Genomic DNA, 18,575 nt, shown 5'->3' with positions numbered 1-18,575 from the left:
CTATTTCAGATAATGAAAGTTGTATTTTATAAATTTGTTTATTGATTTCCCTTCTAGTTGATCACTGCTGGCCGCTTCTACATGATGCCACAGACCAGTTGAAATGGTTGTTATTGCCTGTGCTTGTCGCACGTCTTAGTAAGTGGACACATAATGAGGAATGGACTCAAACAAACTCCTACAAGGCATTCGATCAACCAGAACAGCTAATACTTAATACGATCATACATGGAAAAATTAAAACAAAACAAAGTAGCAGTAATTTATAGGCTAATACAATTTATTGGAAAGTAGTAAAAACTATTTGAACTTACGACAAATAACTAACCGTTTAAACATTGAATCGCCGCTACAAGAAACTGCGCCAGCTTTACCAACCACATGTGGTCAGTGTCGCTAGAAAACATTGAAAACATATAACAAATCATAAACTTGGATTTGAAAAAGTACACAACATATAACACATCACCATTCATTTACCATTAATATTTAGTACCAAAGATCACACTTTAATAAAAAAAAACACAAACTAAACATGCTGACGTGCATGATCTGTTATTAAATAATGAAAAGGAAGCTAATTTGAAGAACTCATATGAAGTGCAACCAAAGATGCATAGAATCCATCCTCAATACTGATTAGTTTTTTCATGCTTCCCTTCCTCAACGATTACTCCATTCTTCAAAACGGCAATGTTGTCTGCGCCCTTAATTGTCGATAACCGGTGAACCACGACTACCGTGGTCCGGTTAACCATGACCTTATCCAATGCATCTTGAACCACTCCTTCTGACTCGGCATCTAATGCACTTGTGGCCTCATCAAGGAGTAGTATTGCGGGACTTTTTACAATGGCTCTAGCAATTGCTATTCTTTGTTTCTGGCCACCCGACATTTGTACTCCTCTTTCCCCTACCATCGTATTGTAACCCTGCAAAAATGGTGCATGTTATTTAGTTCATTGTTACCAATTATTAAATCTTTTTTAATGGAGGTGTCCGTTGATCCGTTATCTTATAAATAAGTTAATTTGAGCTGTGTTTTATTTCAAACGTGTCAAAAGTCAAATTATAGCTAAAAGTATGCACATTAGACAAGGGGGCCTTGCATGTATTATTACTGCATAAAAACTTCTAAAAATCACTTTATTTTCATATATTTAAAATGGAACAGACAAACCTCAGCAAACCCGCTGATGAAGTTGTGGGCATTAGCCAACTCGGAAGCAGCTAATATTTCAGCCTCGGTTGCATCACCGTCCTTTCCAAAAGCAATATTGGCGCGAATGGTGTCATTGAACAACACGGGTTCTTGGCTCACCAGACCCATATGCAACCTTAGCCACTTGAGTTCAAATTTGTGTAACTCGATTCCATCCAATGTGATACAACCAGAATCCGGATTGTAAAATCTTTGTAAAAGTTGGATCACCGTTGATTTTCCACTTCCGCTCTCGCCAACCAACGCTACCGTCTGAAGAAAAAAAATAAACAGATTGTGACTTGAATTTGCATTATTCAAATGAGCATTTAATTTAATAAACTTTTATTTTCATGTCACAGGCCAATATTTTATGTAAGGAAAACAAATTTAGTCGTTTTTACTTATGATTTTAAAATAATAACCTCATATTGTTAGTAGTTGTTAAATACTTTTAATCGGTTTTTAAACATGCCCAAACAAATTCCTTAAAAGTTGAAAATTGAAGTGAAATTTCTTATTGAAAGATCATCCATAAAATTTACTACAAGGAAAATAATTATAGTAAAAAGTGTGGAAGTTACCTTGCCACTATGGATGGTTAAGCATAAATCACGAAATATATGAACATCAGGTCGGGTAGGATACGTAAAACTAACATTACGAATCTCAATATCCCCTTTTACCGTCTCCAAAGTCAAACCCGACTCATCACTAGGGTCAATTTCCGACTCTCGGTCAAGAATTGCAAAAACCGAGGCTGCAGAGTTTTTAGCTTTACTTGTATCGGGTGCCAACGCGCTTGTTTCAGAGACTCCCATCGCTGCCATTGTTAAAGCAAAGAAAACCATAAAAACATCTTCGAATTTTGTTATTCCCTCCTCAACAAACCGAGCTCCTGCGTAAAAACGGGCTGCATACAAACAAAAATGAAAAAAAGCGAAGCCCCGAACCCAATCCCGCTTATTAAACCTTGTTTAATCCCGGCTCGTTTTGGACCCTCACATTTATTCCTATAAAGTTTCATGATCTTCTCTTCAGCGCAAAAAGATGCTACTGTCCTTATACTCCCGACAGCATCACTCGCGACCTGGCTTGCTTCTTCGTACATCAGTTTAGCATCAGCACTAAACCCTTTTATGAACTCCAACTGAGCATATGCGCTAAAAGTCATTAGCGGAATCAGAATTATAACTATGAGAGTTAACTGCCAGCAAGCCGCAAATGAGATTATTAAACTGACGACAGCAGCCGCCAAGTTTTGAACAAGTTGACCAAGCGCGTCACCGGTCAACCCACGAACACTGGCGGCATCCACCGACAGCTTTGCACCGATAGCGCAGCTAGAGTTTTCGGGCCGGTCAAACCAACCGACCTCCATGCTGACCACTTTCTTAAAGCATAGTGATCTGATTCTTTTTATAAGTTTAGATCCCGCAACAGCAAAAAGATAAGATCTCCCGGGATAAACTGTAAACGACACTAGTCCCAGGATTAAGAACATCAAAGCCCAGAACTTTGAGTCTGATATCATTTTTTCCAGGGGTTCATAAAATGTTTTGATCATGCTGGAAAGCATTATGCCAAGAAGCGGGTTCAAGGAACCATTAATAATAGCAGCTATTGAACTGATTATAAGAACTGGTAATTCTGGTTTGTTAAGATATGCAAGTCGTCGGAGTGGGACTTTTGGCGGGTGTTTTGAAGGTTCATCGGCGTCTTTTTCAATGGATTCTGGCGGCTGGTCATCGATTTGTGGCGGCAAACCAAATGACCGAGACTTTGAGTGGCGGTGGCGGGATATCTTTGCACTTGTGAGTTCTTTATCTTGGTCTTCTGAGTTATGAGGTATGGAATCATTATCAACTTCTTGCAATTTTATAAGTTGAGAATATGCTCCTTCAGGATCCTGGACTAGCTCTGAGTGCGATCCTGATCAAAACCGAATATATTTACACAATATATAATTTTTAAAACATTATATTCATGTTTGCCCCCAATAAAACCGAAATGTTGGAATTAATCAAGACATTGAATAACATAATAAGGGTAAAAAGTACCTTTCTCAACCATCTTTCCCCTGTGAATAACTGCAATCATGTCAGCATTTCTAACTGTGCTTAAACGATGTGCAACGATGACTGTTGTTCTGTTGATCATTATCCTATCCAAAGCCTCTTGCACAACTCTCTCAGATTCTGCATCCAGAGCACTTGTTGCTTCATCTAGAAGAAGGATTCTTGGATTTTTTATAATGGCTCGAGCAATAGCAATTCTTTGCTTCTGTCCACCAGAGAGTTGTGTTCCATGCTCACCAACCATCGTGTCAATCCCTAAACACAAATGGGATGATAATATTTGAACAACTAATCAATATAGTAATAATTATAACTTAGTATAAGTGACAACAAGGATCTATGAAGTAGTTTTTAATCTTTATGGGTCTTTGAGATTGCATATTAATAAGTTGCAATACCTGTGGCAGTTTATCAATGAACTTAGCAGCATTGGCCAGCTCAACCGCGACTCTAATTTCATCCATAGACGCATCATCTTTCCCGTACAAAATATTATCCTTAATGCTTGATGTAAACAGAACTGGTTCTTGGCTAACAAGGCCAATTTTCTCTCTAATCCATTTGAGTTGAAATTCTTTTAAATTAATATTATCAATAAGGATTTCCCCTTGTTGAGGATCATAAAATCTCTCTATTAGGCTAATCACCGTTGACTTACCGCTTCCGCTTTCACCAACCAAAGCCACGGTTGTCCCACTAGAGATACAAAGTGAAAAGCCACTAAATATTTCTTCATCTGGTCTCGTTGGATATCTGAAACACACATCTTTTAATTCTATGTCACCATGAATATCGTTTAATATTTTCCCCTTTGTGTCATACGTGTCTATTTCAGGCTTTCGGTTTATAGTTTCAAACATTTTGAATGCTGCTGCCCGACCCGCAGCAAATGCACTCAAACAAGGAGATGCCTGCCCAAGTGACCTGGAAAACATAATTTATGAAAGGAATTAAAAGTTCAAAGTTAACTGCAGAGGCGACTAAATGGGCAAATTAGAAAAGTCCAAACAGGTTCCTTCGGGTTGGGTTTAGAGGGTGTAAATTTCTAACACGACACAAACCTATAATGAAATCGAGCAACCTACATATAATGAAATCGAATTGGTAAAGAAAGAAAAAAATCTGCTTACATGGATGCAGTCAGCATAGCAAAAACTATAGCCACCACATCCCCACCAGTGTATCCCTTTTCTAGTACCAACTTTGCACCGTACCAAAGAGACAATGCGTAACTACAAAACACAATAAGAGATAATGCTCCCATACCGAAGCCCGTGACCAGGCCTTCATGAACACTAGCATTGTAAGCGTCTGTTGGGTTCGTAGGCCTTGTTGGCCCGGTTTATTATATGAAGTCAAAAGAGGAGACGGGTGTGGGCGGTCGGGCCCAAGCCCGGCCCGGTTTAGATTTCTTGCATAATAATTTACTAACCCTAGTTCAGTCTCTATATAAACAACATTATGTACTTGTAATATTTGTCACTCAATAAAGATATACCTAGTTGCCACCCGTGGACGTAGGTCAGTTTAGACCGAACCACGTTAAATCCTCGTGTTCGTTTACTGCTTTCGTGTGTGTGTTCAGTTTCGTGTGTGCGTTTAATCCTAACAAGTGGTATCTAGAGCTTAGGTTCGGGGTCACACGAAGAACACGATCGCAGACGAGTTGGTCGATTAGGGTCGGTCGCTGGCAGCCATAGCCGTTGTACCCAGACATCGATTGAAGTTAAGTTTTTCTTTCAAGGTTATCCGACCCGTCTAATTGTGTTATTACATTGCAATTAATATTTGAGGTTTATGTCTTGGATCGCACAGTGTTGGTCACATTGAAATTGTGAATTTGTGCTTTGTTCGTGAGGTTTCATCACAGCCGCCAAAATATATTATATTGTTTTTTTTTGGTGTTGAAGTAACCTACTACCAACCACTAGATATTGCAATTGATGTGTTTTATTTGTGAGATTAAATATCGTTGACACATACAAATATTAATTAAAACACATTAATTTGTGTTTTGGGAAGCAGACCAGTTTTTTATGATTGAGTAACCAGTTGGTTTATTTTTGAGTGGTTCGGATATGGTTTGGGCCAAGTCTTGAGCAGCTTAGCTTGAAAATATTTGGGTTGGGACGAGATCATATTTTGCAAAGTACGAGCCAGGAACGCGTTAATCAAGATCCTATTTTAGTTGAATAATCGTTGTCAAGTCAGAAGAAGCGTTAAAGAAACGGAGAACCAGTGCCAACCGCGTTTGTCAGGTTTATCGTTTCAGTTTAAAGTTTCGGTTTCTGATTTTCAGTTCGATATTCCGCTGCGTATAAATAGGTTGATTTTTTAACAGAGTTTAGTAGAACAGTTGTTAAGTTCAGGCTCGTGTTGCTGTGTCTGTCTCTGTTTTATCCAGTTTTTCGTTTTAGTCATTGCCATGGCAGAAGACGGAAAGTTTTCGATACAGAAGTTTGACGGACAGAAGTTCGGTTGGTGGAAGATGCAGATTGAGGCACTACTTTGTCAGAAAGACTTGGATGTAGTGTTCGAGGATGAAAAACCAGAAAAGTTGTCAGAAGCAGATTGGAAGAAGTTAGACAAGAAAGCTAGGGCTTGTATTACATTGTCGTTGTCGGAAGATGTGGCGTTTAACATCATGAAAGAAACCACAGCACGTGGTATGATGGAGGCGCTATCCAACATGTATGAGAAGCCTTCGGCAGCGAATAAGGTCTATCTTATCAGAGAGCTAGTGACAACTCGAATGAAAGAGGGTGGGTCAGTTACAACTCATATCAATAATCTTAATTCGATCTTGTCCCGCTTAGTGTCAGTTGACATTAAGTTTGATGATGAAGTTCAAGGCCTCTTGTTATTATCCTCTTTGCCCGACAGTTGGTCGCAAACAGTGACTGCAGTTTGTAGTTCGTCCACAAATATTACTTTCGATGGGATTCGAGATCTGATTCTGGGAGAAGATTCAAGACGCAGAAGTTCAGGTGAATCATCAGGCAATATGCTAGTCACAGAAGGTAGAGGTAGGGGAAAACAGCGAGGCAGTGGGAGCAGGAAGAGGAGTCAGTCTAAGACTCGTAAGGATATTGAATGTTGGGGTTGTAAAGAAAAAGGACACTTCAGGAATCAGTGTCCGAATGGTAAGAAAGAGGTGAACGTTACAGAAGACGACACAGATGACGGGGTCAGTAGTGATGAGGCTTTGGTTTGTAGTGTTGAGAGTAGCGTTGATGCTTGGGTGATGGATTCTGGTGCATCGTTTCATGCCACTCACTGTAGTGAAACGATGAAGAATCTTAAATTTGGGGATTTTGGAAAGGTTCGACTAGCGAATGATGATATTTTAGAGTTTACGGGTATGGGAGACGTTGATTTGATAACTTCAGCCGGTACTTCTTGGACTTTGAAAGACGTGAGGGTTATTCCAAGTTTGAAGAAACGTTTGATTTCAGTTGGGCAGTTGGATGACCAAGGGCACGATGTTAAGTTCGGGAATGGGCAGTGGAAAGTAGTCAAAGGGAATCTCGTTGTTGCTCGTGGAAAGAAAATTGGTTCATTGTATATGGTCGGCATGTCATCGAAAGGAGTGGATCCAGTTTTGGTGAAAGACAAAATCCGGTTCACAGAATCTCGTGGGCAGAAGAAGGTTCGTTTTGCAAGTAACAAACCCAGAGCCAAAGTGAAGATTCAGGATGAACGAGCTAGGAAGGTTAAATCAGTTGGGGGACATCGTGACAGTGGGAGCACAGGTCGTGTTTCAGTTACAGTTCCAGGTCGACAGTGGATTAAGAAAACCAGTATTCCAGCTGTAAAAGTCTCTCCAATGAATTACTTGCTGAATATGGAGAGTGTTTGTTCTCAGGTTATCTCAGGATCCGGTAGTTCGTTACAGTGGGAGCCGGTAGGGACAGAGAACGGGTCAGGGGCAGTTTCAGCCATGACTGACGTGTTGGAGCTCCGGGGAGCTTCAACGGGCCTTCAGGTTAATTGATGAGAAGGCGGTGGCAACTAGAAGAAGTTTAATGTTCAGATTACAGAAGTACAATCAGGAGTGCAGACGAGAGTACTCAAGGCCTCCGAGTGGGAGATTGTTGGGTTCGTAGGCCTTGTTGGCCCGGTTTATTATATGAAGTCAAAAGAGGAGACGGGTGTGGGCGGTCGGGCCCAAGCCCGGCCCGGTTTAGATTTCTTGCATAATAATTTACTAACCCTAGTTCAGTCTCTATATAAATAACATTATGTACTTGTAATATTTGTCACTCAATAAAGATATACCTAGTTGCCACCCGTGGACGTAGGTCAGTTTAGACCGAACCACGTTAAATCCTCGTGTTCGTTTACTGCTTTCGTGTGTGTGTTCAGGTTCGTGTGTGCGTTTAATCCTAACAGCGTCAACAAGTGATTTATTGTAATCTGCAACTGCTTTTTTCTCCCCTGTGAAAGATGCAACCTAGAACAAAAAAAAAATGGTGATCCTTAGACAATCTTAATATAAATGGTGTACAACTTTAGATATTTTTTTAAATGCAATTTCAATATTTCATACATTTCATTCTAATACTTTAAATAATTTCATTACTTAAAAAAATCATTAAATAATATGGGGTGGGATCCGGTAAAAATAAAAATAACCTACTAAACATACAAATAACTAGTGAAATTACAGTTTTGAACTAGAGTAATTATGTTATAAAAAATAAAATAGTAATAATTACTATAGTTCAAAAGCTAGAGTAATAATAATTACATTGGTGTTAACATAATTACTATAGATTATAGTTATTTGCACACTTCTCATAATAAAAGTCATTTGTATGTGGTTCATACACATAATATTTACCCTTTCAAAGTAAATAAAACAAAATCCTTACTTATTTAGTGAAACACACTTTTATACGCGTTGATATGATTTAGTGTGATAATGTTGTTTTTCTTTACGTTTATTTAGTGAAACACACTTTTATACGTAACTGAATTATTACATAGAAAATAGATTAATATGATGTGTAGTGTCTTTTGAAAGGATAAATGTGTATAACATTTTAGAATGACATGTATGAAATTTTGAACTTTTGAAAGTACATCTACCAAATTATTCCTTTTACTTAATTACCATCTTGATTAAGCCGATTGTTTGTTCGACTACATTGGCTGCCTTAGCATAAGAGGTTTGGCCGCGCGATGCCATCTTGGCTATCATAACCGACATGATCGAACCAGAAATTACCATGGGAGGAATTGTGGTTAACAGTACTAGTGTTAGTAACCATCCCCTGCATAATGCCATCGCAAAACCTCCCACAAATGCCGCAAATAGTTGTATAAACTTTCCAACCTACAAAAGATAATCGTTTATTAGGTTCTTTTATATGTTTTGAAAATAGAAATGAAAATATTCAAACCTTTTCCCCCATGGCATCTTGTATGCGTACGGTGTCACCCGACATCCTGCCAACAACTTCCCCTGTATTTGTTTCTTTGTCAAAAAAGGATACATCTTGTCTTAATATGGTTTTTAGATACAAACTCCTTATTCTTGCAGCTTGTCGTTCTCCCGTTATCATCCAGCATGAAACCTCTACAAAAACACTTAAAACACTTTTTAGAACAATCAAAGGGTGGCAAATTCGTAATTGTGGGCTGTTTGTAGGGGTGTTTATGAACCGTTGAAATCAAGTGAACGGTCCAAATCAAAGCATTTGAAATCCAGGTTTGGTTAACAATTTTTTTATTGACGGTTTGGGGTTGGAACTTTGAATAGTAGAGTGAACCAGGAAGTTTATTATTATTTTTTTAGCATTTGAAATATGCAATTATGTGTGTGTATACTTCATGCATAACTTATATACATAAAAATTACAACATCAAAGGGCGGTTCGGTTGATCTCGAAGGGGTGGTTTGGAGGAGATCTAATACTCAAGGGTTAAGTTTGTTTAATTAGTTTTATTTTATTGTTTAAAATAAAGATAATGTTTAATTTGTAATTTGAGTCGGTAGATGTGTTTGAAAAGGATTAGGACTTGGGGTATTATATAAACCCATTTAGTTGTTTCTTTGTTTTATATATGTAATCTTTCTGTCCTTTTCTTCTTAATAAGAAAGAGTCGAACAAAGTTGTTCAACGATCGGTGTGTTTTGGTTCTTGATATTTGCTTGCCAATTTAACAAGTGGTATCAGAGCTTTGTCGATCAAGACTCGGTTCTCGTAGTGCTCCCATCTTGTTCGCAGATTGATCCCGGTCGAAGGCAAAAGATTTCCGATCGTAGAAAGTAACCGAACGAGATGGCAGAGATGCAATTAATTGGTGGAGTAAAGAAACTGAACAACCAGAATTATAATGTCTGGTCTACGTGCATGATGTCCTATATGCAGGGACAAGACCTTTGGAAAGTCACAAACGGGACAGACGTAAACGAGCCAAGAATCGACACCAACGGTGCCATTCACAAGTGGCGGGTTAAGGTAGGTCGGGCTATGTTCCTTCTCAAAACAACGATCGAGGAGGAACTGCTCGATCATATCCGGGACCTAGCGACCCCCAAACAAGCTTGGGATACACTCGCGTCATTATTCTCCAAAAGAAACGACACGAAGCTCCAGTTGCTAGAAAACGAGCTTTTATCAGTAAGTCAAAAAGAACTCGGTATACCGCAATACTTTCACAAAGTGAAAACATTGTGCAGAGAGATAGGAGAATTAGATCCGCAGGCCCGAATCGGTGATGCCAGAATGAAGCGAATAATCATTCACGGGCTAAGGCCGGAATTTCAAAGTTTTGTGGCGGCTGTACAAGGGTGGCCAGCCCCTCCATCGTTAACCGAACTCGAGAACCTTCTTGCTGGTCAAGAAGCTTTGTCTAAACAGTTAAGTACTGTCACAATCAAAGCCGATGAAGAAAAGGCTCTATATGCCGAGAAATCCAAGAAGGGGCGATACAACAAAGGCGGTTTTAAAACCCAGGGGAAATATTGGAAGAAACAAGATTACAAGAAGAACCGAGATAACCGGGATGTCCAAGATAACCCAAGAGGCGAGGCAGCGAGTGGTAAGAAGTGGAAGTTTAACAAACAGTTCCCTTTTGAATGTCATAATTGCGGTCGTACAGGTCACATGGCTAAGGATTGTCGCCAACCCAAAGAAGAAGGGAATGCAGCCGAGGCAAGGGAAGATGAAACGTGGGATGTTGAGGCCCGGATCGCTGAAGTTCGGGAAGAGTACGCCCTTTCAGCAACAACCGAATCAAAACGTGGTGATTTCGGGGAGTGGGTTGTGGACTCCGGTTGTTCGAACCATATGACCGGAGAAAAAGAGCAACTTCTACAACCAACTAAATATAAGGGAAGTCGTGTGGTTGTAATTGCCGATGACTCGAAACACCAAATTTCACATGTAGGGACTGTGAAGTTTCCCACCAGAAACAATCAAAGGGAGTTTATCATGGAAGACGTGTTTCATGTACCCGGTATGAAAAAGAATTTGTTCTCTGTACCGCAGGTCATCGCTGCCGGAAAGTATGTGTTGTTCGGCCCGAATGATGTTCAAATATTCGATAAGTTTGAAACAAAATCGACACCGGTAATTCGAGGAAAACGAACAGATACGGTGTATGTATTGTCGGCTGAAGCGGCGTATGTGGAACGAACTAACAAAACCCAGAACTCCGATTTGTGGCATAATCGGCTAGGTCATGTGGGTTATGATAAACTCGATATTATGATAAAGGAACAACTTGCAATCAATCTACCACAACTGGAAGTAAATAAAGAAATCGTTTGCGCCGGATGCCAATATGGGAAGGCTAAAGAACAACCATTTGAAGATTCTAAATTTAAGTCTAACGAACCGTTGGAGTTAATACATTCAGATGTTTTTGGTCCTGTAAAACAACCCTCAAATACAGGTTTGCGGTTTATGATAACCTTTATTGATGATTATTCACGTTTTGTTTGGGTTGATTTTATGAAGGAGAAAAGCCAAGCATTCGAAAAATTTAAAATTTTCAAAACGAATGCTGAGATGATTACCGGGCGAAGCGTGAAGTGTCTTAGGTCAGATAACGGAGGAGAGTATCTAGCTCACGAGTTTGCACAGTTCTTGAAAGAACACAAAATTAGAAGACAACTTACATGTTCTAATACACCTCAACAAAACGGTGTATCAGAACGAAAGAATCGACACTTAGCTGAAAAATGTCGAAGTATTATGCATGATTAAAACGTACCCGCTAGGTTCTGGGCGGAAGGGATGAATACAGCTTCGTATTTAATTAACCGACTAGCCCAACAAAACCAAGAATTTGTGTCTCCATACGAGAAGCTTTTCAATGTGAAACTGAATGTTGGTCACCTAAAGGTGTTCGGATGTGTTTGTTACGTGTTTATACCGAACCAACTCCGAACCAAGATGGAAAAGAAAGCAATACGTTGCATCTTTCTAGGGTATGACCAAGAGAAAAAGGGTTGGCGGTGTTGTGACCCGACAACCGGGAAGTGCCATGTATCGAGACATGTGGTGTTCGATGAGAATTCTTCTTGGTGGTCGAATGAAAAGGAAAGTTTACCCGACTCAAAATAACTCCTTGAAGATCTCGAGACTACAAAAGTGCAGTTGGGTTTTGATGAGGAAAAGGAACCAGAAATTGAGGTTGAACCACAAACGAACACAAATCAAACGCCGTGGCAGACCGGAATTCACCAACCGGAACCGAATAATAATGTTGAACAAAGAAGATCTACACGAGATAGAAGGCCGAATCCAAAGTATGCTGCAAACGTTGCAATTGTTGAAGACAATAACTTAGAACCAGACACGTATGAGGAAGCAAGTCAAGATGAAAACTGGGTTCGAGCTATGGAAGACGAGATGAAAGCCTTATACCAAAACGAAACCTGGGAACTTGTCCCAAAACCGAATGAAGTGAGGGCTGTTACAAATAAGTGGGTATTTAAGCTTAAGATAAAAGCGGATGGGACTGTTGATCGGGTCAAGCCAAGGCTAGTCGCTCGCGGATTCTCTCAACAAGTCGAAATCGACTACGATGATACCTTTAGCCCGGTAGCAAAGTTAAGCACAGTGCGAGTAATTCTTGCCATAACAGCATGTAAATCTTGGAACCTATGGCAAATGGATGTTAGTAACGCCTTCTTGTACGGTGATTTGGACCATGTGATTCACATGGAACAACCAAGAGGGTTCGAGAGCAAAGAACATCCAAACTACGTATGTAAACTAAAGAAGGCTCTATACGGGTTAAAGCAGTCGCCAAGGGCGTGGTTCGGAAAAATAAGTGAGTTTCTAGCTCATAATGGTTTTGAGATGACATCTGCTGATGCGAGTCTATTTGTTAAGCCGACTGGAACCAAAGTCGTTGTCGTCCTCGTGTATGTTGACGATTTAATTATAACCGGAGATGATGAAGATATAATAAATCAGTTGAAAGAAAATTTGTGTACTCGGTTTAATATGAAAAATCTTGGTAAACTAAGCCACTTTCTTGATTTGGAAATTGAGTACAAGACAAATGAATTTGTTCTTAGCCAAAAACGTTACTGCTATGACTTGCTAGTCAAGTTTGGAATGCTTGATTGCAAACCATCAAGTACTCCCCTGGATACCAATATTAAATTGTGTGCAGACAAGGGCAATGAACTAAAAGATGCTACCATGTACCGAAAAATAGTCGGAAGCTTGATTTATCTTACCTTGACAAGGCCGGATCTAGCTTTTGCAGTTGGTGTTTTAAGTCGGTATATGCAGAATCCTAGAAAGCCACACATTGAAGCCGCACGACGAGTTCTGAGGTATGTAAAAACAACTATAAATTATGGTATTAGTTTTAAGAAACACTCAAAGCTAGAACTAGTTGGGTATTGTGACGCAGATTACGCCGGGGATCTAGATACAAGGAGATCAACAACCGGATATGTGTTTACATTGGGTGGAAGTGCTATAGTTTGGTGCAGTAAACGGCAACCGACGGTGTCATTATCGACTACCGAAGCGGAGTATCGAGCAGCCGCAATGGCTACTCAAGAATTGGTGTGGCTAAGATTATTAATGAAGAATCTTAACCAAGAGTTGGAGAATGATGAAGTAATTTTATTATGTGATAACATGTCTTCGATTAAACTGGCTGAGAATCCAACCTTTCACGCGAGAACGAAACACATCGAGGTTCATTACCACTTTGTGAGAGAGAAAGTGTTGCAAAAAGAAGTGAACATGAAGTATGTTAATACTCAAGATCAAGTAGCGGACATGTTTACTAAAAGTTTACCAGGACCAAAGTTAATCGAGTTCTGCAGGAAAGTAAAAAGGGAAGTTGATGTTGAGAGGGAGTGATAAAAATTACAACATCAAAGGGCGGTTCGGTTGATCTCGAAGGGGTGGTTTGGAGGAGATCTAATACTCAAGGGTTAAGTTTGTTTAATTAGTTTTATTTTATTGTTTAAAATAAAGATAATGTTTAATTTGAAATTTGAGTCGGTAGATGTGTTTGAAAAGGATTAGGACTTGGGGTATTATATAAACCCATTTAGTTGTTTCTTTGTTTTATATATGTAATCTTTCTGTTCTTTTCTTCTTAATAAGAAAGAGTCGAACAAAGTTGTTCAACGATCGGTGTGTTTTGGTTCTTGATATTTGCTTGCCAATTTAACATATATAAGTTATCCATGAATCATATTTATAATTTTAAAACTTAACACAAGTCAATGATTTTGAAATAAAACACAATAAAACATTTCATGTAGATCCGACAGACCCAATTTAGTTTCATGGTGACTCATTTGTGAAAGACTGAAAGACAAAGAAGCCTAAGAGGAGGCGGAATGGGCTAGGGGAAACCCAGGGAAGCGCCGCTCCTGGCTGGAAGTTTTTGGGAACACCATCACCCCCGGAATGCCGGATACCAGGGGTCTTCTTTTCCATGGAATCCATGGACTCACCACTGGTCACGGGGAATGGGGAATGGTAATGTGACCGTTGCCAACGGTCACTATGTTTATGCCATTTTTGAAAAAAATGGCATAGCATGGCCGCTTTTTCGTTTGACGAAAACCAAAAATCATTAAGGTTTTATTATTTTTTTAATGTATTATTTTTATTATTTTACCATTTTTTTAATATTTTAACTTATTAATTATTTTTAACTAGGCATGTGCATAGAGATGATCGTCAAGAGTCTCATAACCGGTTAGTGAAACAATACTTCGATGAAGACAATCCAACATTCGCACCCGAAACTTTTTGAAGAAGATTTTGAATGAACAAAGAACTATTTTTAAAAATAGTTAGTGATGTAGAGGGAAAATTCGTGTACTTCCAAACGCGTTATTAAAAAACTTTCAGTGGAAGAAAATATTGTGTTTAAAGTTGTGCCTATTCTATCATCATTTGTTATTTTCTTTGACTTGACGTACCCAAACGTGATAATCAAGTAATCAACTTTGTTTATCAATTTCATAACCCAAAGCAAAAACAAATGAACTAACAAGATTAGGTTGCAATGGTAACATTTGTACTTACGGAGGAACGATGCAACACCAGACCCAATAGCCAGGTAAAGAAATTTCAATGATACCTGTATATAGCCCAATCAATTGATTCATCAATAAGACTTTGTGGATAACAAATATTTATGGTAGATAATTTAATTAGCAGGTTATATAGAAAAAAATAGGTTGGCAAATCCTGTCTCATCATGTTTCTCATCTTGTTTAACAGGTTAGAGTAGACGTGATTAATACAGGTATCAAACATGAAAATAACTGGTTTAACACTTGGCTTTGATGGTTTAAGCGTGACAATTATATGTTTTATGTATGGAAAAATGTTGAACCTTAGAAATACAAAAGTAAAGGAATTTATTCCGATTCCTCGAAATTCAAATTCCAAAACATTCCACGAACCAAGTGTCCCTTATAAACTTATACTAGTATCAAACCCGCGCGTTGCTGCGGCGATTACAATTCGCAATGCGGTAGTTGAATATTTTAGTTTATTAATCATGTTGAATATTGTATAGTATTTCTGTTAGTTACGTTGTTCGTATAAGAGTTTACAAATAATTATTACATTTATTCTTGATTTTTCTTAAAGTTTTTGTGTTAGTTGCATTTATGCGGTTGTATCATAGGGGTCGTTCATTCATGACGATATTCGATTAGCTCGAAAAATTAAAATAAAATAAGCACGTTTATTGACCATTATTGTTGTATTTCAAAATTGTTCTAATTTCGAATTTTGAATATGGGTATGTTCACCTAAATAATGTTACAAAGTGACCAAATAAAAACATTAAAATTAAACAAAGGAAATATTGATTTATATAATTTAAACTATTAGCTATCAACAAATAACAGCCTCAACTAACGAAATTCTTATTGATCGGTCTCATATGTTAACATAACGATCCGCTACCAAAACCATCCTAACACCTTTGGTCTCCGGAATAACATTTTTGGCCGAACAATTCCTTTATGATCGGTAAACTCAACCTTTTTAGGTGGTGGTGCTTAATGGTGGTGTTCAAGTAGTGGTGTTCAAATTGAGTTTCCAGCGAAAAGGTTATGTTTCCGCGTCAAAACGTTTTTCCGGCAACCAGCGACTACGGTGTTAGGATCTTGTTATCCGCGAATCGTTAGGAGCAACTATATTAAAAGAAGATGGAACTGTCAGCTGACTTTTCATTAGGTGTGATTGTTATTTACCAATATTCTATTGTTGAAATTATTTAAATCCAAATTTCTTAAAGAAATATATAGTTAACTTTGAATTCTAAAATATAAATGTGAACTACTCGTCAAATTATTATCCTTTCTACATTCTCTTTCGGGTCTTAAATGTTAAACCTCCACTTGAAACCAAAGTAATTTCAATACAATTTACTAATTAGGTTAGTATGTACTATAAGTTTTGTAGTCAATATAATCCTCATATGAGCAATTACGAATTGGCTAGGACATGTATAAACGAAAATCTTTTTCATTTTGATTTAAAATGTTTTTCGTATTTACATAGTTAACTCAAGGGGTGGGTTTTTTCATTGGAAATCGTGTTTTGGATGACTATTTTTTTCTGTTTTAATATTGTTTTTGAAAACCTATTTTTGTTAAAAAAAAAGAGTTGCTATATAAATTATCTTATTATAAGTTATTCAATTTCACCATAGTTTAAAAAAAATGTATGATTACACTTCTTTTAAAAAGTAAATCAATTAATTTGTTACATATTTTTGAATACACATAAATAGAATAAAACAATATTTTCATTATAATGCCATATTCATTTAAAAGGTTCATTAACTAATTTTGAATATATTTTATTAATTTATCAAGTTTGTAGTAGAAAGATATTATTATTTTTCTCTTTATGATAGATTTTATTGTGGACATACCCACACATAAATGCAGCTCCGAGAATAGCACATCATTGGTTTTTTTATATGGAGGTTTGGTTTGTAGAAACAATTAAAAGCTACAAAAAAATATATATATTCTTAACGACTTATACGTTTATGTAGCTACGACTTGTACATTGTAACCGCACATTGATAAACTTTATATAGAAACGTAGACAAAAATAAGCACTTTGTGAGGGTACGTTGGAATTTGTAAAAAATATATTTTTAAAAGATATAAGACAAAAAACCAAAAAAAAACAAAATAAAATGTTGTGGGTATGGTAAAGTAAATATCTTAAAATTGAAGGGGCATTTTGAAATTTTAATTTAATCAGCCAAAATATTTATCTTAATAGACTTGTACATTGATGCAACAATGACTTGTACGTTATGATGCACATATCAACATTTAATAAAATTTACATCGAAGCGTACACAAAAATAAGCATGTCGCTATTGTATGTTCAAAATTTATTAAACTTAATATATTAAAAATTATAAAAGAAAAACAAATAGAAAATAAAATAGATAAATATATAGGTAAACTTGAGATGGTGCAAGAGTAATTATTGAGGGGTAAAAGTTGTAAATATAATTAAACCATTGAAGTCGTGGATGAGTATTAATTAAAAGACTAAAACACCCTCTTAAATTTCATAAGACGTGCATTAAGATTAGTACCATAAGCAAAGATACTTATACCTCTTAAAAATTAAGAGGTTCTTAACTCCTCCATTATATATAGTAGAGATATAATAGGCATATATAATATTTGTAGTACCTTGGAAACAAGGGCGGTAACTTGATTACCATTATTGATATCCTGACCAAAAGAATTATCAAGATCCCCGAAAATAATAGTCATGAGAGGCATGCTCACTCCGTTACTCATCCCGCAAACGGTACCGACCACCATTAACATATAATCAGTCACATCAGCGAACGCAAATAGCTTATGAAACGGCACCGTTTCACTGCTCTCTTTCCCCAAATTTGACTCCTCTACACCGTCGTTCATCTTACTCACTGATTACTAGATGATTAACATGCAAGCAATAATATACTGAAATTAGGTGATTTTAGGGCTCAGAAGTTGCGTAAACCGAACGGATCCGATCCGAATCCGAATCCAGATCCGAAGTGAAGTGGAATAAGAGCAATTTCTGTGTAACAATGCATGCATACAGAGAATAATAATAAGTTGAAAAGAGAAGTGAAAGCTTACTTGTTTGTAAGAATGGCGGTGTAATTGATGAGAGTGAAGATGCTGCTTTAGGAGTTGTAGTTGAGAATATTGGTGCATATGTGCCACGTATATATGAGCAGGATTTGGGAATAGTGAAAGTGAAAGTTCGGATTGCATGCGAATTGCCATTCCTCATTGGCTCTTCCCTTATTATTTTGTTCTTTTAGAGGCGGATACATTGGTTTTTCAAATTCTTAATTTCAATGTAATGTTTTTTTAAATTATGTGTTTGAAAGTTGTAATCATTAGTAATACCATCAAGAAAACTAATTACTCAAATAAATTTGATGCATCTTAATGATAGAGCACTCACTTTACTAGTAAGAGGTAGAGGATTTAAACCTCATTATCACCAATTTATACGAGAGATATGAGGGATCGCTATCGTGCCGTTTGACGGGCGTGGGGTTGGGTTTTATCCGGGGAATCCCTCAATAGGTGGACCGCTATGGGTTCCGTCCGTCCGGACTCATGGCTGGCTCAGGCTACCATTAGCCAATGGGGGCCGCGTATGAAGTACCCGGCGTTACTTAGTTGGTGGTTCCAAAAAAAAAAAAACTAATTACTCAATATATCTATGTATCTATTTTTTTCTTTATTAATTATTTATATTATTAAGTAATGAAAAGATGGAGAATGAAAA

At 37.6% G+C, this 18,575-nt stretch overlaps 1 pseudogene across 1 annotated transcript; it reads right to left on the bottom strand.

Annotated features, from left to right (window-relative positions):
• Nucleotides 1-543: 543 nt before the first annotated feature.
• On the bottom strand, nt 544-18,026 carry LOC143562551 (ABC transporter B family member 21-like; annotated as a pseudogene). Its single transcript, XR_013140504.1, has 12 exons — nt 17,468-18,026; nt 14,811-14,865; nt 8,685-8,860; nt 8,396-8,617; nt 7,679-7,732; nt 5,034-5,037; nt 4,410-4,590; nt 3,679-4,203; nt 3,262-3,536; nt 1,786-3,133; nt 1,181-1,474; nt 544-932 (listed from the first exon to the last, which is right to left on the bottom strand). The product of XR_013140504.1 is annotated as an ABC transporter B family member 21-like (transcript).
• Between the last annotated feature and the right edge of the window lie 549 nt (nt 18,027-18,575).

This window comes from Bidens hawaiensis, unplaced genomic scaffold, assembly GCF_021521415.1.
Source record: "Bidens hawaiensis isolate Kalapana, Puna unplaced genomic scaffold, B.hawaiensis_p1.1 tig00021032_1, whole genome shotgun sequence".
NCBI lineage: Eukaryota > Viridiplantae > Streptophyta > Magnoliopsida > Asterales > Asteraceae > Bidens > Bidens hawaiensis.
This window is presented reverse-complemented; position numbering and strand designations above follow the sequence as displayed.